This window comes from Orycteropus afer, unplaced genomic scaffold (assembly GCF_000298275.1).
Source record: "Orycteropus afer afer isolate SDZICR_OR568_19922 unplaced genomic scaffold, OryAfe1.0 scaffold00031, whole genome shotgun sequence".
Taxonomy (NCBI): domain Eukaryota; kingdom Metazoa; phylum Chordata; class Mammalia; order Tubulidentata; family Orycteropodidae; genus Orycteropus; species Orycteropus afer.
In genome coordinates, this window is record NW_006921618.1 from 886,637 (window position 1) to 912,138 (window position 25,502).

Genomic DNA, 25,502 nt, shown 5'->3' on the forward strand with positions numbered 1-25,502 from the left:
TTTATCCATAGAATCTTTCAATATTGCAACTCAAGGCTTAATTTTTTTCCTCAATTCTTTTAGCTTGAAAAATGCCAAGTGTGTTCTTCCCTTTTGATTTTCTAACTCCAGGTCTTTGCACATTTCATTATAGTAATTGGCTTTGTCTGCTCAAGCTGCTCTTTGAAATCTTCTGTTCAGCTCTTTTATCTTGTTGAAGTAGGACCAAATGTGTGTCCTTGCCCAGTGCACAGTCAGGCCAAAACAGTTTATATGCCAAGTGATTAGGAAGAGAGAAAATTATTTACTGCAAAGTGACAATGCAAGGAGACAGGGGCCAGTACCCAAATCTGACTCCCTGAATCCAGGTAGGGGTACAGTTTTGTAAGGTTCAGGAGACAGGGGTTATACATATTCATAAAAACTTCAGGAATTTGGGTATGAATTAAAACTGGGGATTGGCTGAGGCTTCCTTCATCTCGGTTTAAAGGGACAATCATTTTTTAATGCAGTGCCCTTGCACACCAGATGAGTCACACCGGCTTCCCATCATCAGCTGATTGGGGCTTACGCAGAAAGTAAAATGTCAGTTCCCAGCAACTTTATTCCTGTTTGTCTCACTGTGCATGTCTGTGGGCCAAGGTTAATTTTCAACTTGTTTCCTGAGACACATTAATGTGCTCATCACCTGTTTCTAGGGGGATAACATGGAAAGAATGTGTAAATTGACCTTTCATTCCATTCAGTTCTTAAGGAGCTGAATTATTATGTTTACTTATTTGTCTCCAACAAGGATCCTATCTGTCTTAACCAGGGTGGGGGAATAGTTGAGCTTTCATCCTATTCAGTTTCTGAAGGAACTGAGTTATCATGTTTACTTATCTGTCTTCAACTGGGGATGCAGGCTGAACTTTGACTCCACTCGGTTCCATTGTCATTTCTTCCATTTGCTTTAGCTACTCTCTGCTTAAGGGTAATTTCCAGAGTCTCTTCTGACATACATTTTGGTCTTTTCTTTCTTGTCTTTTTAATGACCTCTTGCTTTCTTCATAGATGATATCCTTGATGTCATCCCATAATTCTTCTGGTTTTCAGTCAGTGCTGTTCAATGCATCAAATCTATTCTTTAGATGGTCTCTAAATTCAGGAGGGATATATTCAAGGTCCTACTTTGGCTCTCATGGACTTGCTTTTTTTTTTAATTGTGATTTGGGTGAAAATTTACAGAGCAAATTTATTTTCCATACAGTAGTTCACATACACTTTGTCTCATGACATTGACTACAATTTACCACAATGTAACAGCTCCCCTCCCACTTCCTCCCCATAGTTACCTCTTCCCTGTATCCATCCCTCCATGCACTCCTGCCCCCTGAGCTGTCTCCCTGTGCATAAACAGCCCTTCTTTCTCCCATGATTGTTCTCTCCAAGGAGTGTATCTATCTCAGGTAAATGTTCAACTCATATGCCTGTCTTTTGTTTGGCTGGAAGCCACAGGTGTGGGTTCAATTCCAGACCTGAAGGGCAGCTAGGGACCATTAGTCTCAGTGGTTCCACAAGGCTCTATCAGACCACAAAACCTGGTCCCCCCTTTTTTTTCCCAAATGATTTTGAGTTTTGTTGCACATTGTTCTCCCTCTCTATCCAGGATCTCCTACGTGGATACCCCTCCAAGTGGTTGCCAGTGGTATCCAGGCACCATCTAGTTCTTCTGGTCTCATAGTCATATAGGCTGCAGATTGTATGGTGTACCAGTCACTAGGACTAATTGTTTCCATGAATTTTTGGTTTTCTTCATTCTTCTTTGCTCTGGACGAGGAGAGATCCATCGTTGCATCTAGATGGCTGCTTGCAAGTTTTGAGATCCCAGTCGCTACTCGCCAAAGTAGGAGGTGGAACAAAGTTTTGTGTAGTATGTTATGCCAATTGAGGTTGATGTCCCCTGCAACTATGGTGTCTCATGGACTTGTTTTAATTGACTTCAAGTTGAACTTGTATATGAGCAGTTGATGGTCTGTTCCGCAATCAGCTCCTGGCCTTCTTTTGTCTAAAGATATTGTGCTTTTCCCTTGCCTCTTGCCACAGACATAGTCAATCTGATTCCTGTGTACTCCATCTGGCAAAGTCCACATGTATAGCCCTGTTTGTGTTGTTGAAAAAAGATATTTGCAATGAATAAGTCATTGAGCTTGCAAAATTCTATCATGCGGTCTCCAGCGTTATTTCTCTCACCAAGGCCAAATTTCCCACCTACCAGTAATTCTTCTTTGTTTCCAACTTTTGCATTCTAGTCACCAGTGATAATTAACACATCTTGATTGCATGTTCAATCAATTTCAGACTGCAGAAGTTGATAAAAATCTTCAATTCCCTCATCTTTGGGTTTGGTGGTTGGTGCATAAATTCCACCTTATACTCCTATCTCTTATTTGGAAGCCACAGGAATGAGTTCAATTCCAGGACAGAAGGGTGGCTAGGGGCCATAGTCTCAGGGGTTTCACCAGTCCCTATCAGACCAGTAAGCCTGGTCTTTTTTATGATTTTTTTTTAGTTTTGTTCCACATTTTTCTTCTATCCAGAATCTCCTACACTGATCCCTTTCTGAGTGGCTGACAGTGGTAGCTGAATCTCAGGGTCATGTAGGCTGAGGTTAGCATGGCCCATTAGTCTCTTGGACTAATTGTTTCCATGTATCTTTGGTTTTCTTCACTCTTCTTTGCTTCAGGTGAGGAAAGACTAATTGTTGCATCTTAGATGACTGCTTGCAAGCTTTTAAGACCCAAGTCACTACTCACCAAAGTAGGACGTAGAACAATGTTTTTGTGTAGTATGTTATGCCAATTGAGCTTGATGTCCCCTGTGACCATAGTCCCAAGCCCATGCAGACCCATTTCATTTATCCTGTAGGGCTTTATAGAGTCCCTGGGTGACCAAAATTTTGGCAGTCAAACCCACCCAGAGGCACCTCAGAAGAAAGACCTGGCAATCTTCTTCTGAAAGATCATAGGTTGAAAACCTTATGGAGTGCAATTCTACTCTGCACACATGGTGTCGCTATGAATAGAAGTCAACTCATTGGCAACTGGTAGTATCTTAAATTAGCTGAAATACAGATCAGAACTCATGAAATCAATTTCTAGGGTTTCTTTTTTAAACAAGAATGTCTGAGGACACTAGGCCTATGTTCTAACCTGGTCATATGGTTAGAACATGGAGTTAGTTGCTACCTTCATGTCTCCTCCGTTCTTAACCCCTATTTCCCTGATGCTGAAACAAGATAGGTAACTGGTAACCTAGATCTAGCTTTTTCTACCCCCTACTCTTCATATTAGGATATCTGGTGTTACCTCCCTGTTCCTACAGGTACTTGGGTTTGCAAATTTGTCCTAGGGGTCCTGCTGCCCTGGAAAAAAGGCTTACCTCTGCTCCTGATAGAATGTGGCACCTGGGAAGTAGAGGGCTAACCTGACTTCTCCTTAAGCCAACATTCCTACTTTTCTGGGACACTTTTCAGAAAAAAAAAAAAAAAAAATGGAGTCTGGGATGCTAGTGGTTGGGGTGCCATACTGCCTGTGAACTGCAGTCCTGCAGTGTGGGCCAGATTACAGACAATAAAAAGACCATGGAAGCACTCTATTCAGAGGGTCAGATAAGAGCCAATCACTGACTGGGACTGTCCCCACCTTTCCTTCTTGGGTTCTGTCTTCCTCTCAGGCTTTGCTGCCTGTTGGTGTTGTTGATGATCATCAAGTCAGCACCAACTCATGGTGACCTTGTGCATGACAAAAGGAAACGTTGCCCAGTCCTGCACCATCTTCAGGATTGTTGGTATGTTTGAGTCCATTGTTGCAGCTATTGGTGTCAATCCATCTCATTGAGGATTTGGGTCCCTTGTTTTCACTGACACTCTACTTATCAAACGTGATATCCTTTTCTAACAATTGATCTTTCCTGATGACATGTCCAAGGCAAACAAGCCAAATTCTTAACATCCTTACTTCTAGTTGTATTGCTAAGACTGATGTTATCCTGTTGTTCTGTGCTGTCAAGATGGACCCAACTCATAGCAACTCCTCTTTGGGTTTCTGAGGTGGTATCACTACCAAAGTAGATTGCCCAACCTTCCTTCTGAGGAGTGGCTGGTGGGTTTGAACCACCAACCTTCTGGTTAGCAGTCAAGTGCCTTAGGCACTCTGCTATCAGAGCTCCTGATGCTACCCTACACCTCAGCAACTATGAAAATTCCAGACTAATGTGTCCCCTCTAGGCTGATCAAATCTTTTGCCATGGCCTGAATCTGTATAATTAGGCAAAAAGAGGCCTCATAGAAAGAGCATGGTTTCTGATATCAGACACTTGATTCCCCCAAATTGTTACTTCCTGGCTGTGAGTTTCCCTGGTCTTGTTTTGCCATTTGTAAAATGGCAGGTAGTTGAGAAGACTAAACGGAAGCCATAAAAGTATACAAGCTTTCTGAAAAAGCCTCTTGTAGCCTGGGGCAGGAACCTGACTATCTTAAGCAAAAGGGACTTTGGATCTGGTCCTGACTTGTGGTTGGGACAAGGCTTTAGGTCTCAGCAATAGCATGGGATGTCTTGGTCCACACCAAGGCCAGGAAGTGAACCTCTGAACACTGACTATCAGGCACTGTCCTAGGTGTTTGTGGCGACCATTAAAGCCTTACAACGGTATGGGGTAAATGCTATCCTTATGCAAAATAAAGTGGGCCCCAGTTGGCAACTTGCCTGTGGCCATGTAATGAGCAAGTAGCAAAGTCAAGGTGCAGGCCTGGGCAGCCTGGGCTAGATTAGTAAGCAGAGAATCCTTGGTGTTTCAAAATACAAACTTCCCCACCCCATCTCTGTTGTCTCCCCCATGCCTGGAGTGCTGGCCTCCCCTAGCCCCTAGATCTTTACCTTTTCTTCCACCCAGAAATAGTCTATCCCAGATGACACTGAGTGCCCAAGCCCCAACTGCACTTTAAAGAAGCACCAGCTGGTTCTCTATATCTCCAAGGAAGAGTTGGAGAAGGCAAGCGTCTACTGGACCCAGAGTGCTTCCCTACTAACTCTAGCAGCTCCCCATCAGAATATTGCTGGAGACCTAGATTTGCAGGTTACGGGTCTTTTGTGCCCAGACTTATGTCCCTGGGATTCTCTGGCTGCCATCTTCACCATTGTTTAACTCTATACATTTGTGGGATTTATTGTACACCAAGCCACCTTCCCCATCTGTAAAATGGGGGGTGGCTGCAGTTATGCCAGTCCTGCAGGATTGTAATAGCTGGAAGAGAAAAAACTTACATGACATGAAATGGTAGCTATTACCTTACACATATTAGCTAACATCTTCTCCTGACTACACCTACCAGAAAAGTCTATCTTCATTCTTAACCAAGGCTCCACACTGTGAAAGGGGCAATGAGGTGGCATCTTCTGACCTCCTCTAACTACACAAGAAGAAGACAGAATCACCATCAGCAGCTCAAGGCCTATTCTTATGAAGCCAGACATTCCACCACCCTCCAGCCCTCTTACTAACCTTGATACCAACTGTCCCTCCTGCAGCACCCACTACCTCTCTGCTGGGTTTGATAATTCACTGCAGTGGCCACACAGAACTTACAGATTATAGGGTTTACTAGTGAAGAAACAGGCTAATTCAAGTTCAGAAACACACTCTGAGAACACAGTCTCTCTCAGTAGCATATCCCTCTCTCAACAGTGCATGTCTCTCACATCTCTCTCTCAGCATCACATCTCTTTCAGCACGTGTCTTTCTCAGCCAACAGTCAGAGAGACATTCCTCTTCTCTGCCTCTTGGAGGGCTCACTTTAAACCCAGCAGAGTAGCAAAACCAACCAATCCCAACACCAGAATTCCACACACCTGAGAGAGAACGAACTTCCCAGAAAATTGCTTCATGCTGCTCACAACAGAAATACCCCAGGTGGATAACTTTAACAATCAGGAGCTACTTAGTTGCTCATGACAAATTCGACCACAGAGTTTACAAATACTATGGCTAGAAAATCCATACTATGTAATTTATTGTACTGCAACTACTAACGGGAGCACTGGTAGCATAGTGCCTAAGGCACTTGACTGCTAACCAGAAGTCTGGAGGTTCAAATCCACCAACCACTCCTTGGAAGGAAGGTTGGGTAATCTACTTCTGAAGTGATACTGCCTTGGAAACCCAAGGAGTGGTCGTTATGAGTTGGGTCCGACTCGACGGCACATAACAACAACAACGCAACTCCTAACTTCTCCAGAATCCAGAAGTCAAGAAGTAAAGTGGTTGCTACAATTGCACCTATATCTTGGGCACCACACCATACACTACCCATCTTCTCCCTTGTCAACTTGAGGGGCTGATGGTATCTCTAGAGATAAAGACATAGAGGGTTGCTGGTTTAGAAAATAGTTAAGTCTTACTCCAGTGAAATACCCTCAACAAGTCTTCAACTTCCCTAAACTGGTTTAGTATTCAATGCCTCTATTTTCCTCCAAAATTAAGATTTAACTCTTCGCTTCTGATGGCATATGCCAGTATGTCACCTTAATTTAAAGGGTTCATCTGGGAAATTGGGGAGTCCTGTGGTATATATAATGTGCCTATTCCCAGGGAGGGGACCATGCTCTACCTTCAGCATTGGAAAGCCAAGTCTTAGCTACTTCTCTCTCTGTTCTGGAGTCTTGGCTCAAAGTCTCCTGCCTCATCTCTTCTGTAGGTCATAGTTGGTCTTAGAAGCAACCTGGGATTGTCCAGAAAAGCCAGCCCAGGTTGCATGTCACCCTTTTTCAAGTGATCTAGGAGAGAGCTTTAGAATCCCATGGATCTAGGCATGGTGCAGGCCACAAGGGCTAGTCTATCCCTGTGAGATCCACTGAGTGTAGACAACTCTGAGCTAGGCTAGGCTGTGCCAGATTATCCTTGGGACCCACTCAGGAGGCCAGTTATTTAAATGGCCTGCTAGAGATGCCCCATGTCATTGTATGTATCATAGCTACCTTCTCTTTACTAAAGTAAAGCTCATTCAAGAACCTGGGAAACAGTATACTCCTGTTTATATATATAACAGTATATTCCTCTTTAACAAGTCTTCCAGAGGAAACCAGCAAGGAGGGAGACAACCTGAGCTGTTGACTTTCTGTTGTCTGGAGGGTGCAGCCATTTTGGACATTTAAAGTGACCAAAGGTGCAGCCATTTTGAATGTTTACAAGTGGCAACCATTTTGGATTTTAAAGTGATAGCATTCTCATTCAGATTCCAGGGACCTAAGAATAGGATCTGTTTGTCAAGGTTGGCAGAGACATACAAGAGGCTGACAACAGGAAAGAAGACAGGTGGCGAGTGTATCAGTGCTGTCAACTAGTGAATAGAGGAGCACAGCACAGTACCCTGCTTGCATGATAACATACAAAGAAAATTAAAATCGTGGGCAAGTCACTCCAACATATAATTAAATACAAAAACAAAAACAATGCCTTGGAGACAATAGAGCACCACCATCCACACAAAGAAACAAGATAAAGCAGGAGAAACAAGGGACCAGGGTAAAGACCCAAAACACATCCCTGAGGAAGATGCAGTATTAGAACCCTGTGATAAGGAATTCAAACGAATTATATTTAGGTATCATCAAAGGATTGAGAGAAAGATCAAGGAAAACACAGACAAAACCCTAGAAGAATTTTGGAAGAAAATACAAGAAGAAAATGATAAAATAAATGAAAAATTAGAAATGATTCAAAATCTACATATAGAAATTCAGAAGATTAATACTAAATTGTCAGAAAAAGATAACACAAAGGGCAAAGGAGTAGAATTGATGCAATGGAAGACAGAATTAATGAGACTGAAGACAAATACTTGAATACTTCTTTGGAAAGGGATCAGTCAGAAAAAAGATCAAATCAAAATGAAGAAAGCCTAAGGTTCATGTGGGAAACCATCAAAAGGAATAACCTACGTGGAACTGGAATTCCAGAATAGGAAGAGAAAAATAAAGCCACTGAGAAAATTGTCCAAGACTTGTTGGAAGAGAACTTCCCTGATATGATGAAAGATGAGAATATATCCATTCAGGACGTCCAATGAACCCCAAACAGGATAGACCCAAAATGAAAATCACCAAGACATATTATCATCAAACTCACCAAAACCAAAGACAAAGAAAGAATCCTGAGAGCAGCACAGGAAAAACGAAAAGTTACCTACAAGGGGCAACCAATAAGACTAAGCTCAGATTTCTCACCAGAAACCATGCAGGTGAGAAGACAATAGGATGGTATATATAATACCCTGAAAGAGAAAAATTTCCAACCAAGAATTATGTACCTAGCAAAGTTGTCCCTCAAATATGATGGTGAAATTAGGACATTTCCAGATAAGCAGAAATTAAGGGCATTTGTTAAAACCAGACCAATCTTATAAGAGATGTTAAAGGGAGTCCTTTGGACAGAGAAGCAACAATAGCCAACAACAACTGACCATTAACACACATGATGACATAACCCAGAAACCAACCCAGCTATGGGAGTATCCAAAGTAAATAAGCCTACAAAATTGTAAACAGGGAATCAGAGACATCAACTGACAAATCAGTACAACTACAAACCAAAAAGAGGGAAAAAACTGTGTCATTATAGAACTTCTAGAAGGTAGGGAAGTCAAGACAACTACAAAGTAGAACATACTGTTCTAAACTAGGAAAGAAAACTATAAATCACAGGGTAACCTCAAAGGAAAATGATAAATCTTCACATCAAAATCAAAAAGAGGACCAGCACAAATATTTAGCAAATACTAAAACAATAGCAACAAAGGAAGTGATAACACAATTCATAAACAAAACAAGCTCAGCATAGAAAATTATATGGAACAAAGAAATCGACCCCACGAAAAAGCACATAACAAAAATGACAGCAACAAATTCATATTTGCCAATAATTACATATCTGGCAAGGGACTTATCTCTAAGCTTTTTAGAAAACGCCAATGCCTGAGCACCAAAGGAATTAACAATCCAATTGAAAAATGGGCAGAAGACATGAATAGACACTTCACCAAGGAGGATATTAAGGTGGCCAGTTAATACACGAAGAGATGCTCACAATCATTGGTCACCAGAGAGATGCAGGAAAAGAGACTTGTAGGAAAAAATGATATTCAGAAGTGAGTACAGATAGTAGGAGCATTAATGGACACAAGTGAAACAACAATGAGATACTGTCTCACCCCAGCACTGATGGCAAGGTTCAACAAGACAGAAAATAACAAATGCTGGTGGAGATGTGGAGAGATTGGGACTCTCACACACTGCTGGTGGGACTGTGAAGTGATACAACCACTGTGGAAAGCAATATGGCGATTCCTTAGAAAACTGGAATCAGAGATACCATTTGACCCTGAAATCCCATTACTAGGTATATATCCTAGAGAGGTGAGAGCCAGGACAGGAACAGATATATGCACACTTATGTTCATCACACCACTATTTACAATAGCAAAAAGAGGGAAACAATCTATGTGCCCATCACTGGAAGAGTGGATGACCAAACTGTGGTACATACAAATAATGGAATGCTATGCAGCACTAAAGAATAATGTAGAGTCTGCAAAACATCGCATAATATGGATGAACTTGGAGGACATTATGCTGAGTGAAATAAGTCAATTACAGAAGGACAATTGTAGTATTAGTTTGTTGTTGTGGAGGGTCAAGGAAAGGTTTAAATATGGAGGGAAACTTTCTTTGTTGGTTGCCGGGGGTGGAAGGGGGGAAGAGGGAACACTTAAAAAAAAAAAAAATGCATTGGCCCATGTCACTTTAGTTTTATGTATTTCAAGTACATAAATTATATTTCAATAAAATGCATTAAAAAAAAGAAAAAGAAGTCTTCCATGTGTTTCTGAAACATGCTTGAGAATCACTACTCCAGAAGACAAAGCAACGGAGTCTGAAAAGGAATTGCCAGAGAAATAGAAAGTCAAAGCATAAGGGCTAGTAACAAAGTGAAGGAAGTCTTTCGAGAAGGGAATGATCGTAACAAATGCTGTTGCTAGACTAAGATGCCAAATCTAATAAGAAAAAACTCTGTTTTCAAGATTATTATCATTAGTGACCTTGAAAAACAGTTTCAATAAAATTGTAGGGCTAAAAGCAGAATTGAAATGTGCAAGCATAGCTAATCTAAACAACAGGAGGGATTAGCCGTAAGGGAAATATGTGGAGATAATAACTGGAGAGTGCTGGTATGGGGTTGAGGGATGTTATATGAAGATGGTAGAACACAAGCAGATCTATGGGCAGACAGGACTGATCCAACAGAGGTAGGGAATGAATTTAGGAGAAGAGACTTGTAGGAGTATATGATATTCAAAAGTGAATACAGGAAGTAGGAGCATGAATGGACACAAGTGAATTTCAAGCAGTATTGAGGGACCACACTGAGGTTTGGTCATATTTTAGAGACCATTCAGTGTGGTGGTTTCTCCAGCTGCTCAGGAGCTAGAGAATAAGTGTTGCAGACTAGGTTTTAGCAGAGTCGAGCTTTTGTCAGACAAATAAATTAAAGGGCATGGGAGTTGACAGTGTGTGCAAGTTGACGGGTTAGTGATGGAACTTGGAATCTGAGAAGGGGAAAAACAGAAGTGAAGATGGAGTGCAGGGCCCAGCAGTAGAGTTTAAGATGGGTCGGAAGAATGATTGAAATGGGAGTATGTTGTTTGTTGTTATGTATCATCAAGTTGGTTCTGACTCATAGCAACCCTGTGCACAACAGAATGGCCTGGTCCTGTGCTATCCTCCCAATCATTGCTGTGTTTGAGCCCACTGTGCAGCCACTGTGTCAGTCCATCTCATTAATTCTTCCTCTTTTTCACTGATCATCTACTTTACCAAGTATGGTGTCCTTCTCCAGGGTCTGGTCCCTCCTGATAACATTTCCAAAATACATGACACAAAGTCCTTGCTTCTAAGGATCATTCTGGCTGTACTTCACCCAAGACAGATTTGTTCATTCTTCTAGCAGTCCATGCTATATACAATATTCTTTACCAACACCATAATTCAAAGACATCAATTTTTTGATCTTCCTTATTCATTGTCCAATTTTCACATACATATGAGGTGATTTAAAATACCATGGCTTGGGTGAGGTGTACCTTAGTCTTCAAAGTAATGTTTTAGTTTTTTTTTTTTCTTTAAAAAAAATTTTTTTAAAGAGGTCTATTACAGCAGAGTTGCCCAATTTAATACGTCATTTGATTTCCTGACTGCTGCTTCCATAGGCATTGATTGTTGATCCAAGTAAAATGAAATCCTCAATAACTTCAATCTTCATTTATTATGATGTTGCTTATTGGTCCAGTTGTGAAGATTTTTGTTTTCTTTATGTTGAGTTGTAACTCATACTGGAGGCTATAGTCTTTGATCTTCATAAATGCTTTAACCTCTCTTCACTTTCAGCAAGCAAGGTTGTGCCACCTGCATATCACAGGTTGTTAATGAGTCTTACTCCAATCCTGATGCCATGTTCTTCTTCATATAGTCCAGATTTTTGGAGAATTTGTTCAACATACAGATTGAATAAGTATGGTGAAAGGATATAACCCTACCACACATCCTTCCTGATTTTAAACCATGCAGTATTCCCTTCCTCTGTTCAAATGACAGCCTCTTGGTCTATGTACAGGTTCCTTATGAGCATAATTAAATGTCTTGAATTCCCATTCTTCATAATGTTATCCATAATTTGTTATGATCCACAGTCAAATGCCTTTGCATAGTCAATAAAACACAAGCAAACATCTTTCTGGTATTTCTTGCTTTTAGCCAAGATCAATCTGACATCAGTAATGATATCTCTCATGCCATGTCCTCCTCTGAATCCAGCTTGCATTTCTACAAGTTCTCTGTCAATATATTGTTGTAACCATTTCTGGGGGGAGGCTGAAAGCCAGCCCCTGGGAATGAGTTTTATTCCAGGCTCAAAATGTATCCCAGGGCCATAGTATTGGGGGACCCACCAGACTCCATCTGACCAGTAATTCTGATCATTATTGTGTTTTTGGATTTTGTTCCATGTTTTTCCTCCTACTCTATCCAGGATCTCCAGTTTTTATCCTTTCCCGAGTGGTTGGCATTGGTAGCCGGGCACCATCTAGTTCTTCTGGTCTTGAGGTCCATTATATCCTAGGGCTGATTGCTTCCAAATGCCCTTGGTTGCAACCGTTTTTAATTATCTTCAAAATTTTACTTGCACCTGGTATTAATGATATTGTTTGATAATTTCCACATTCTGTTGGATCACCTTTGTTTGGAATGGGCACAAATATGTATCTCTTTCAGTCAGTTGGCCAAGTAGCTGTCTTCCAAATTACATGGCATAGAAGAATAAGTGCCTCCAACACTGCATCCATTTGTTGAAACCTCTCAGTGGGTATTCCATCAATCCCTGGAGCCTTGTTTTTCACCAATTCCTTCAGTGCAGCTTCAGCTTCTTCCTTCAATGCCATTTGTTCTTGATCATATGCCACCTCTTGAAATAGTTGAACATCAACCAGTTCCTTTTTGTACAGTGACTCTATGTATTCCTTCCTTCCTTCTTTTGATTCTTCCTGCATCATTCAATATTTTGTCCATGGAATCCCTCAGTGTTGTAACTTGAGGCTTGAATTTTTTCTTCAGTTCTTTCAGCTTGAGAAATGCTGAGCATGTTCTTACCTTTTGGTTTTCTAACTCCAGGTCTTTGCACATTTCATTATAATAATTTACTTTGCCTTCTCCAGCTGCCCTTTGAAATCTGTTCAGCTCTTTTATCGTGTCATTTCTTCATTCTCTTTAGCTACTCTCTGTTCAAAAGAAAATTTCAGAGGGAGTATAGATGAGCTAAAAATATTAGAAGGGTGATGTTAAAAAAAATTGGTTTGGAGGTAGTATTTAGTCTAAGACCATTTAAATAGGCATCTGAGATGTAGAACTCAGGTTCATTATAATATGGGCAAAAGAGTAGAATGTCTGATGGATGGTCTGATTTGTGATGTCAAGTATCTATAATCATCATACAAAAAAAAAAAAAAAACTCACTGCCATTGAGTTGGATCCGACTCATAGTGACCTCTCCTTGGGTTGCTGAGGCGGTATCACTACAGAAGTAGATTGCCCCATCCTCCTTCTGAGGAGTGGCTGGTGGGTTTGAACTACCAGCCTTCTGGTTAGCAGTCAAATGTCTTAGGCATTACACCACCAATGGTGCAAAATAGCAAGTGCTAGAAAATCCAGGAAGGATGGTAGACAATTGCAACAAGGATGGGTGGTAGGTGGCACTAGCCAACAGAATTCATTTCAGAGAAACCAAGATATTTGAGGAATACAGAGAAAGGGTCTAGTAGCACCCATGAAGAACAAAAAGGGTGCCTGCTTCAACCCTAGGTCCAGTGGTATGTGGAAGGTAGAGAAAAGGAACACAGCCCAGTCATCAATGTTTATCCTGTACCTTGAGGACACAGCTCTGGAAGCGTAAATACATTGCCCACTCTGAAGGCCCACTATGGCAGACAGATAGATGGGTAAGGATCAAGCAGGGACTGAGGAGTAGCTGTTCAAATCTATTGCTGGACCAGTGATCATTGAGCAATCTTTTGAGCTGAGACCTATGCGGACCCAGGGCAAGAAAGACCTTCTAGGTTAAAGATAACCATTGTGTGTGGGTCATAACATTTCTGATCTTTCATTTATTTATTTATTTATTTTAATGTATAATGTGATGATAATAACAACACCTACTTCAAAGGGTTGTGAGGATACAAATGAGTCCATGAGCCCACAACATTTATCACACAGTTCCTGGCCTACAGTGACACATCAGCTTAAAAACAAGTAGATGTAAGAGAAGTGCCTCACCTCCACCCCCAGGACCAACCACAGAAGAATTGAGACAGCTGGTAGGGGCTAATAATAAGTGGCTGGGAGGAGCCATTGAAGGTTTGTTGGGCCTGCAGCAACTCTGGGCTGAGGAGTTGAGTAGTGCCCAGCACAGCCCAGTCCATGTAGTTGGGAACTCCACAGCATGCCAGCTGACTTCAGTGAGTTAAAAGAGCTGTGCCACACACTGAAGAACTGGAGGGATCCTGGTATAAGAGTCCACCTCTTTTAGTCTCGCCTACATGAGACCTGGGTCAGGGACAGTGAAGAAGTATCCAGGAAGACTAGAAGTGGGAATCCCCACAGGAATGTTCTCAGCTGAGGGTAGTCCAGCTGGCCCTGCCTCTATGTACCCAGCAGCATCAGGAGGAGAAGTAAGAGGACTGAGGCCAACACCAACACCTCCAATGAGGTGCTGGTAGCTAGAGTCTTTCTGAAGGGCCACAGCCTTGATGCAGAGCAAGAAGCTGAGGAACTGAAGTGGCATCCAGGCCCCATGGTATAGCTATGACCACAGCAACCAGATGTTGGTGTGTTTGAGGAAATGGAGATCAAGTTAGGTGGCACAGTTTACTCAAGAGGGCTGAGGAGAATGCAGTGCCCAGATCCTAGCAGCTTTATTGGCAAAGGTAAATCTAGATTACATTTTCCTGACATAATCTACCCAATGGCTTTAAGCAGGAGCAGCCATCGCTGGGAACGGATCAGAAGGGCAGAGGCCTGCAGCAAGGCTTAGCTGAGAGAAGCTTGGTAGTCTGGAATCAAGGTGATCTCTGGAAATGAAGCATGGTAGATCTGGGTTCCAGTTAACTAGCGACAACTACAGCATGTAGCCAACTTCTTACCTTTTCTGTGCCTAGTTTTGTGTTTAATGATCTAATAAACAAAGAAGAAAATGAACTTAACAAGTACAATCACAAGACCTGTTCCCCGCATCTTCAGAAACCTTTAATCCATCCAATAGACGATTCTTGCAAGTGTCTAACTTCTTCTGTTGAAGCTGCCAAACCTATCTTTGTACAGTTTCTCTTGCTTTTAAGACCAATCCAATGTTCTTCCAAGAATTGGTTTAGATCAAAGTCTAGAACCACCTACTATGCATTCCTACCCCTAGACTGAGCTCCTTGAATGTAGGCATTTTTGTCTGAGTACCCAGTGCCTGGCATGTAGCAGGTCTTTAAAATGCTCTGGTGAATAACCGGCCCTTGTTTATGCCCTCCTGAAGCTCAGAGCCTAGTTGCTGATGTAAGGAACAAGCCACTATCCTTGACCCTCAAGTGTGACCTAACACTGAGGTGGTCTGCTCCTTCTAGCACCAGGCTGCTCTAGAGGCTAGTCTGTCCTTTCTCTCTTCTAGAAGACAGCTCCGGCACCTTTGAGTTGGTGCTGGGACCTGCTCAACATACCTATACCCTGGCCCCCTTGAGAATCACTTGAAAAAGACCTTCTGTATTGAAGCTATGGAGTTCTCATCTGCTGACTTCTCTGGCTTGTTGTCCTACTCTATGTCTCTGGTGGATGAGTCTCAAGACCCAGTATGTCCCCAAGCAGACAAAGAGTCCTGGACTAGCAAATAAGTAGGAAGGAAGCATCTTCCACAGCTGGGCAGAGGACAGGGGAAGACGAAGTTTGGTGGACGGAGCTAGGGTTTTATGCTGCCTTCAAGAAAAAGAGCGTCAGAGGACAAGTGAGGGCCCAGAGGTGGCCTGGGCTGAATAGCTTGAGGCCTAAGAGATGGAATCGGGTTAGACAAGGAATCAGGTCAATGATGGGACCTTGTCTTATACTGCAGTTGATTTTGGAGGCCTTGGTGTACAAAGACACATCAGTATTCTTTTATTCCCAGATGCCTCTCAAAATGTACCTGTGCAGATAGGAAACTCTCAAGGATGCCCATGCCAGGTAATCTTCATAGCCTTCTTACAAGGAAGGGGAGAGCCTTCTGCCTGAGGTGCCTGGACCCATCCCCAAGATAGTCATTAACATATGTTTTAATGCAATGTGGGGATGGAGCAGTGAACAGCACCTCCCCTATTTAATAGAGGGATGGACAAAGAAATATCATGACTGCATGTAATATCAAGTGCTATAAATCAGGGTAAAAGGATGAGAGAGGTCAGGATGAGAGGCAGCTGGTACAGAAGAGAGCAGGTGAGAAGAGGAGGAGCTGATGACAAAGGCAGAAGGAGAAAGGGACCAAAGTGAGCAGGGTCTGTGGGTCCTATGTATTATGGTAAAATTTCTGTGGCTGTAACAGACTCCAAGTATAGTCGTTTAATGTCAATTTTCTTTTGCCTAAATGCCTACAGGAGAGTAGTCCAGATTGATGATGGTACTGTTGTCACTTAGGGGCTTGTCCCTTTTAGTCTCATTACTGTCCTATCTTTCCCTCGTGCAGCACCTTCATGATGAAGGCTAGGCCCCTGGCACTTCCTAGGCCCAACCCTTGGGAAGGGGGCAGGGGAGGACCAAAGTCTGGGAAAAGCTGCCCGTTTGTCACTGCTGGGGGCCTGGAAGTCAGTTGTGCTTATGTGTTGATGGCTTGAAGAAACATTGTACTGCACCCAGCCATAGGGAGGCCAGGAATGTGCTCTACCTATGTGGCCATGTGTTTAGGAAGAAGGAGAGAAAAGGTCCCAGGGGAGTACAACCAATGGAAATCATTAAGGGTTCTCTCAACAAGATCACTCTGGCCATATTGAAAATTAGAGGTGTGTATTTGTATATGTGTGTGTGTGTGTGTGTGCTAAATAAAAGAAGACCAGTTCAGCTATTGCAACAATGTGGGCCAGTCTCAGAAGTAGCTGGGCCAGGGTGGTGGAAATGAAGTGGTTGGATTTTTTTGAAGGTAGATCAAGTCTTCCACTTTCACTGATGCACAGGGTGCAAAGAAACAAGGGGAGCTGCTCTGTTTTGGACTTAAAATAAATAGTGATGCCATTGCCTGAAATGGGGTGGAATTGGTGCTTTTGTTTTGGTGACTGACACACCCACTGGATTTTCCAGTGTCTGGAGCTCAGAGGAAAGTTTGGAAGCTAGAGACAAGACAAGCCTGGGTGCCTGGCATGTGGAGGGTATTCAAAGTTACATGCCTCATTGGGTTTATCTGTCATTATTAGTTGCTGTGAATTGGTTCTGACTTATGGCAACCTTATGTATAACAGGACAAAATGTTGCTTGGGCCTATGCTATTTTCGTCATTGTTGCTATGTTTGATACCATTGTTGCAGCTGTTGGGTCAGTCCATCTCACTGAGGGTGGCCTTCATTTTTGTTGACCCTCTACCAAACACAATGTCCTTTTCTAGTGATTGGTCTTTCCTGATATATTCAAAGTAACTGAGAATATATACAGGGACGATGCCTGAGAGCTGAGCTGTAGTGTGATCTAACATTTAGCTTTAGGAAACAATCCAATGAAGGATACTGAGAATGAAGAGTAAGGTAGGATAAAAACTAAGAGACTGATGACCCAAAGACTGAAAGAAGGAGATACCAAGTAAGGGGCCAACTGTGTGAAACCCTCAGAAGGAAAATGAGATGCCAAGATAGAAGTCACTGGACAGAGAGCAATCTGGCATGGTGTGTTTGGGTTGAAGAATGAATGAAGGGAGTACATTGAAAGACTCCTCAAATAAATGATCTGAAGAAGAATAAACACAAGAGGATATGCAATAACAGGAAGGAATTTTTAAGGTTTGAAGCATGGAAAGATCCCGCAGAGAAGGGAAAAACTGGTAGGAGAGAAAAGGCACTGCAAGATCTAAGTCCTTGGGAAGATGAAAGCCAGTAGGATGGGTGTGCAAGTCTAATTGACCTTAAGGCACTCAGGGACAGCTCACTCACTGTTCAGGAGGGAGAGTGCAGAGCAAATCCATTAAGGGAAACAGTGAGCTGGCTGGATAGTACTCGGCCTGTTTAGGTCGGTGATATGGAGAGACTAGTTACTATGAGCTTTTCTCCAACTATTTTCAGCAACAGGAGCTCTGGTAGCATAGTACCTAAGGCATTTGACTGCTAACCAGAAGGCTGGCAGTTCAAACCCACCAGCCACTCCTCAGAAGGAAGGTTTGGCAATCTACTTCTGTAGTGATACTGCCTTGGAAACTCAAGGAGGGGTGGCTATGAGTTGGGTCCAACTCGACGGCACATAACAACAACAACGAGTTCTAGGGAAGAATAAATGTAGAACTGGGTTTAATGGGCCAGAGAGATGGCCTGGGTGCTAGGTGTGGAGTGACACTAAGACTTGCTCTGAGACAGAGAGGTGCACAAGCGGTACAGACAACAAAGACCCTTTTACATATACAATACTGCATTATCAGTGATAACAAACATTAATCTATGGGTAAATCGATGGGTAGACAGGCTGAATGATCAGGTGTGTCTAGGTAAAAGGGAATATACCCATGACCATATATAAGGTTGGCTGATAATATTTCTACACACATATTTGTATGTGCTATAAGAATGTCCATATAAATAGAACTAACAGGGGACAAAGTTATAACTTTTCAGTCAACCACCCTGATGGAGCAAGTTGTTGGTCACGTGGGCTCAGGATCATGGTTGCAGGTGACATCAAGCTCAATTGGCATAATACATTACACAAAAACATTGTTCTACATCCTACTTTGGTAAGTAGTGACTGGGGTCTTAAAAGCTTGCAAGTGGCCATCTAAATGCAATAATGGGTCTCTCCTCATCCAGAGCAAAGAAGAATGAAGAAAACCAAAGGAACATGGGAACAATTAGTCCAAGGGACTACTGGACCATGAGAATCTCAGCCTATATGACCATGAGACCAAAAGAACTAGAAGGTACCTGGCTACCATTGTCAACAACTTGGAAAAGGGGTCACTGCAGGAGATCCTGGATAGAGTGGGAGAAAAATGTGGAACAAAACTCAAAATCATTAAAATAGATAGATAGATAGATAGATAGATAGACGAGGTTTACTGGTCTGATAGAGCCCGGTGAGACCCCCAAGACTATGGCCCCTACTTACCCTTCAGGTCTGGAACTAAACTCACTCCTGTGGCTTCCAGCCAAACAACAGACAGCATATGGGGTGAACATTTCCATCAGGTAGATATACTCCTTAGAAAGATAAATTCATGGGAGAACAGAAGAGCAGTGTTTGCACAGGGATATAGCTCAGAAGGCAGGAATACATAGGAAAGAAGGACACAGGGAAGAGGTAACTATAGGGAGGAAGTGGGAAGAGAGCTGTTACATTGTGGGGATTGCAGTCAATGTCATGAAACAAACTGTGTATGAGCTGCTGTATGGACAATGACTTTGCTCTGTAAACTTTCACCCAAATCACAATAAAAGTTAAAAAAAAAAAAGACTTGCTCTGAGCTACTACCTTGTATTCTACGAGGTGGTCATGGTGGATGAAGGGGCAGTTGCTCTGCTTACTTTATGGCAACTAGTTGGAGTTCTGGTGGCGTAGTGGATAAGGCACTTAACTGCTAACCAGAAGGTCAAGCGGGTTCAAACTCACCAGCCACTCTGCAGAAGGAAGATGGGGCAACCTACTTCCATAAAGATTTACAGCCTCGGAAACCCAATGGGAGTCACTATGAGTTGGAAACGACTTGATGGCAGTGAGTTTGGTTTTTGTTTTGTTTTGTTCTGTTTTAGTTGTCCTCAAGTCGATTCTGACTCACAGTGACCCCTTACATGTTAGAGCAGAACTGTGAGCAGAACAGAAGGGTTTTTCATGGCTGGTTTTAGGGAAGTAGATCTCGAGGCCTCCTCCTGAAGTGTCTCTGGGTGGACTCAAGGCTCTAATCTTTCAGCGAGCAACAAGCGCTTAACCATTTGAACCAACCATGGACTACTTAGTAATCTCTGAACATATCAGGAAAGGCCTGTCACTAGAAAAGGACATCCTGTTTAGTAAATGAGGGGAAGGAGCATAATCTTCTGACCAGAAGGAGGTGCCCCCTCCCCCGGCTCAGGGAGGTTCTGACCAGTGGAGAACCTCAGAGGCCTTCTCCAAGCTGACTTATCTCCCATGCAGAGAACTGTAGCTCCAGGGTTTTGTGAACATGGTGAGGTGGGGATGACAGAACTGAGTGAGAAAAATAACAGCCAGGTGGGATCTGTCTACAAGAATCCCAACCACCTGGGCAGGTGGCTCCAGGTAACTCCCCATACACCCTTGCCTGGGGAAACAAGCCTGTGGGAGGAGGTGGGGGGAGACTGCACATACCACAGACTAGGGCCCTCACAGGTTTCCCTTTAACGTTCACAGCAAGTATGAGCCTAAATATAGGCATCTTTGTTTTTAGGACTTCAGCAAAGGGTCAGATGAAGTGACTTGCCCAGGTCATAGATAGTAAAGGATGAAACTTAGAGTCCAACCTCACTCCTGTTCCAAAACACATGCATGTTCAATATCGCAGGAACACCACAGGTTCTCCCCCCAGGTGCCTGAGGCTCTGCACCATTGGCCACAGGCTGCCAGCGTTGAGCCATCATTCCAACCCCAGAAGAGCCCTAAATCCAGAGTCCAGTTGAGGCCTGAGTTCTGTTCTCCTCTCCACAAGCGTGTGAGCAATGACCGTATGCTGGGCACCATTCTAAGTTGTTGTTGTCAGGTGCCATCAAGTTGGCTCCTACTCACGGTGACTATAGGTACAACCGAACGAAACACTGCTTCATCCTGCACCATCCTCTCAATCGTTGCCATGTTTGAGTCCATGGTCGCCGACAGTGTCACTCCATCTCATTGAGGGGCTTCCTCTTTTTCTCTGACTCTCTACTTTACCAAGCATAATGTCCTCCTATGGAGATTGGTGCCTCCTGATAACACATCCTAAGTATGTGAAACGAAGTCTCACTGTCCTCACTTCCAAGGAGCATTCTGGCTGTACTTTTTCTGAACAGATTTGTTTGTTCTTCTGGCAGATAAAACAGGACAGGACAGATACTGCCCCTGCTGTGGCAGTGATAAACAGAACTCTAAGTGCTGTACAAAAAAAAAAAAAAAAGATGTAAGATGATGTAGGGAGTTACTAGATCAAACCAGACAGTTTGAGTGGTCAGGAAGAGCTTCCAATTACCTTTAAGGGCACGAGGAGCTGACCATGCAAAGATGAAAGGGGTGGTGGGGAGGGCTAGTAGAAGCAAAACTGTCAAAGCAACAGCTGACATGAAGTTCCAAATGTGAGGATGCACTTTGGGAATTAGAGGAACAGAGGGCTAGTGTGGCCAGACTGCAGTGAACAAAGGTCAGGGGCCCTCCTAATACATGTTTGCTGTCGAGTCGGTCCCGACTCATTGCGACCCCTCCTTGGGTTTCCGGGGCAGTATCACTACGGCAGTAGATTGCCCAACCTTCCTTCTGAGGAGTGGCTGGTGGGTTTGAACCACCAGCCTTCTGGTTAGCAGTCAAGTGCCTTAGGCACTATGCCACCAAGCTCATTCCTAATACATACACAATTTTATTGTGAAAAATCCACATAACACATTTGTCACTTTAATGTTTTTCCATGTGTACAATTTAGTGACATCAAGCACATTACTCATGTTGTGCAACTGTCACCACTATCTGTTTCCAAGTTTTTCCATTACCCTTAACAGAATCTCGTGTCCCCTAGGCAATGACTCTCCCTTTCTGCCTCCCTCCCACCAAAGTATGGAATAGAAACAAAACCAAAGCAAGAAAGGATGACATTGAAAGGTATTAATCAGGGGAGGGAAAGGTTAAGTTTAGGTTTTGTAAAAGACTCCCCTGGCTGAGATATAGAGACGATTTTAAAAGGGGGTACACATGGAAGAGGAGAAACTGGTTGGAAGGCTGTTGGAGTAGTACAGGTAAGAGATATTGTAGCTTCCCTAGGGTGGTGCTAGAGATGGGTCCCAATGAAGCTTGTTTGTAGACTGTGGTGAGATAAGGAAGAATCTGGGACAACTTAGGTTTTAAGCTTGAAAAATAGGGGAATGGGTCGGGGAAAGCCTCCAAGAAGTGACCTTTGAGTAAAGTCCCAAGGGCTCAGTAGGAGTTGCAGGAAGAGGGGTTTACTGTACCTTCTCTCTAGAGGGTATCCTCATGCAGGGGGTTGAGTGGTTGGCAAGCCCAACACAGGTGAGAAAGCAGCTGATGGAGCACAGAACTCACAGTTTGCTTTCCTGCCTCCTCCAAGATGAGATGGCCTTCTGCTACATGCAGGTTCCACACAAGATGATTTCCTTGGTCCTCAACATCCCTCAGGTCACCAAGATTGAAGACTTTCCCATGAAATACTAATGTGGAGGCTTAGTTGGGCCGATCTGAACACAGTCCAACTTCTCAGGCCTAGTGGCTGTCCAGGAGTGATGAGGCACTGGCAAGAGGTCCCAGGTAGCTTTTGGTGGATGGGAAGGTGGGAGTCTGCTTGAGACAAGACAGTATGTGACCTATTGACTGGGGTAAAATGGGATTAGGGGTACAACTGGAGCTTAAAACCAATCCTTTCTAACATCTATGCTCTGGCTGGGTCTCCTTCCAGAGACCTGGTATTGGCTATGTAATCTAATGCACCAAGGACTATAGGGTGACCAGCATGGATTCCATTGGTAACCTGATGGTGTCCCCACCAGTCACTGTCCACTAAGTAGGATCCTCATTGGCAGGAGCTTTTTTCCCCAAGGAGGGCAAGAGGCCAGGTGGTGGCCAGAGGTCTTAACAATGAAGGAAGTGATCCTGAAGCCCACCTGGCTGTATCCTGACTCTCATATGACCTCAGTGGGTTCTTTCTGCTCTGGATCATTCCTTAAATTTGGAAAGTCAGCATATTTGATTTTTTATTTTATTCATGTAGGAGGTTAAGAATAGAAAAAGCAGACAAATTGCTTATTCTTTGAGTGATGATTCTAGGATTAAGGCATGTGGATTCAGCTGGCCTATTGATCCAGTGGAACCCCTGGGTGGTGCAGAGTTAATGTGATCGATTGCTAACTGAAAGGTTGGTGATTCATGTCCACCCAGGTGGGCCTTGGAAGAAAGTCTTGGTGATCTACTTCCAGAAAAACAGCCATTGAAAACCCTATGGAGCACAGTTCCACTCTGACACACATGGGGTGACCATACGTCATAGTCAACACAATGGTAACTGTCTTGTTGTTTTTATTGACCCATCGGGATGTTATTTCCACAAATGTATAGTTGGACTTTTTGGTGCCCTTTAATCTATATCCAGAAGAATCTTATCTCCTAGAGTTTAATGTTAATCTAGAATTAACTGGCCCAGGTCCTGAGCTTGGTCAGAATGATTCTTAATAATCACTGTCACCAATGGACCAGCCACTTTAGCCTAGTGGCTGGAGTAGCCTGACCCTCTCTGAGTAGTAGGTGGCTAACCTGGACACTGGCTCAATGGCTATTCTTTCCACAGAAGGTCAAAACATGAATAAGACCTTTCAGGACTTCTTCCATGCCCAGCAAGTCCAGGGGAACCCTCCTCAGACTGGCTATTGACTGGCCACTTGTGCTTTGTCCTTATAGATGACCGAAGTGAAGGCAGGGAGGGCACATCTGCCATATCTCCCACACTTTCTATCAGAGACTCCTGGAAGCTTCTCGGGGGTAAAGCCAACCTCTGACCTTTGTTTGCCAGGGCTTCTGGCCGCTCCTGGCCAGCCCCAGCTCCTGTTATGAATGGTTCCAGGAGAAAAAGGAGGGCATGTGGTTCTGTTTGAAGATGTTAGAAGGGGTCAGTTCCTTTCTAAGGGTAAAAAGGACACCAATCCTTTTATCCTTAAGTTCTCTTCCTTAGATATCGATTCACATTTTTTTTTTTTCTTCTCAAGTCATTCTTTACTTTGACACTCTTGGTGAAAAGGGTCCCAGGGAAGCATAAAAGCAGTTGGAATTACCATACTAGAAATCTTGTTTTATTTCAGGGTATTTTGGTAGCACTGGAATAACATAGGAATCCTGGTAGCACAGTGTTTAAGCACTCAGCTGTTAACTGAAAAGTACATGGTTTGAACCCACCAGCCACTCCATGGAAGAAAGAGGAGGCAGTGTGATACTGTAAAGATTTACAGCCTTGGAAACCCTATGGGGCAGTTCTACTCTGTCCTATGGGGTCACTAGGAGTCGGAATTGACTCAACAGCAATGGGTTTGGGTTTGGTGTTTAGGATAACATAACCCCCAACCCGCTGCCATTGAGTCAATTCCAGCTCATAGTGATCCTATAGGACAGAATAGAACTGCCCCATAGGGTTTCCAAGGCTGTAAATCTTTATGGAAACAGACTACCACATCTTCCTCCTTCAAGAGCAGCTGGTGGATTTGAACTGCCAACCTTTGGTTAGCAGCCAAATGCTTTAACCACTGCATCACCAGAGCTCCTTAGGATAATATAGTCAGATTAAAAGTTCTGGGATGGCAGTGAGGCTGTTATAAGGCACCTGGGTAACTCCAGGTTTGTTTGTTTGTTTGTTTTTAAAGTGTTAACAATGCTAGTGTTTAGATTTATCCAGGGAATGTTGAGCTAAGTACCTGAGCATCAGGACTCCAGGAGTCTCATGATCACCCTTAAGGAAAACGTTACAAGTGAACAGTCATATGCCATGGCAGTTCCATTCCAAATACTGCGGGAATGCATGAAAGGATGCTCTAGCCCCAGAAAGAAGGTGGGGTGTTGGGCAGTTCTCTGGACCCTACTACTCAAAATGTGGTCTGGGGACCAGCTGCATCAGCAGCACCTGAGAGCTTGTTATAACTGCAGGACTTTGGTGCAACCCCAGACCTCCTGAGTCAATCTTTGGAGGTGGGGCTCAGGATCTCACTGTCACAGAAGGACTTCTGAAGGTGACATTAGGTGAGCATGAACCACATACTAACATGATGATGCCAAGGACTTTGTGTGTATTAACTCAGAGCCAGTGGTTGAACTGGGCATCTCTGTCCCAAGGATCAGGGAACTGAGGAACAAAGTTAAGTAACTTTGTCAAAGTCACAGGTAGAAGGTAGCCAGGTTATATTGTGTTGTTGTTGTTGTTAGGTGCCATCAAGTTGGCTCTGACTCATAGAATGAAACAGTGCCTGGTCCTGCACCATCGTCACAATCCTTGCTATGCCTGAGCCCATCATTGCAGCCACTGTGTCAGTCCATCTGGTTGAGGGCCTTCCCCTTTTTTGCTGACCCTCCACTTTACCAAGCTTGATATCCTTCTCCAGGGAATGATCCGTTCTGACAACATGACCAAAGTAGGTGAAACGACTTCTGGCCATTCTTGCTTCCAAGGAACATTCCAGCTGCACTTCTTCCAGGTTTACAGGTTATATAATGCATATGGAGGGAGGTCCCTCAGTGGCACAAATGATTTGCACTCTGCTTACTAACCCAAAGGCTAGTGGTTCAAACCCACACAGCAGTGCTATGAAAGACAAACTTAGCAATCTGCTTGTGTAAGTTAAGCTTATAGTCAAGAAAACCCTATGGAGCAGTTCTCCTCTGTAACACATGGGGTCACCATGAGCCAGAATTGACTCAGTGACAATTGGTTTAGTTTGGCTTTTCTTTTTCTTTTTCCAGCTGAGAGGTGAGTAGAGGCCAAAGTCAGTCTGCTAAGGTGTTGTAGAT

General features: G+C 43.3%; 1 pseudogene; it reads left to right on the forward strand.

Annotated features, from left to right (window-relative positions):
* Nucleotides 1-25,465, forward strand: part of LOC103192790 — a 36,014-nt pseudogene extending 10,549 nt beyond the window's left edge.
* Nucleotides 25,466-25,502: the final 37 nt, after the last annotated feature.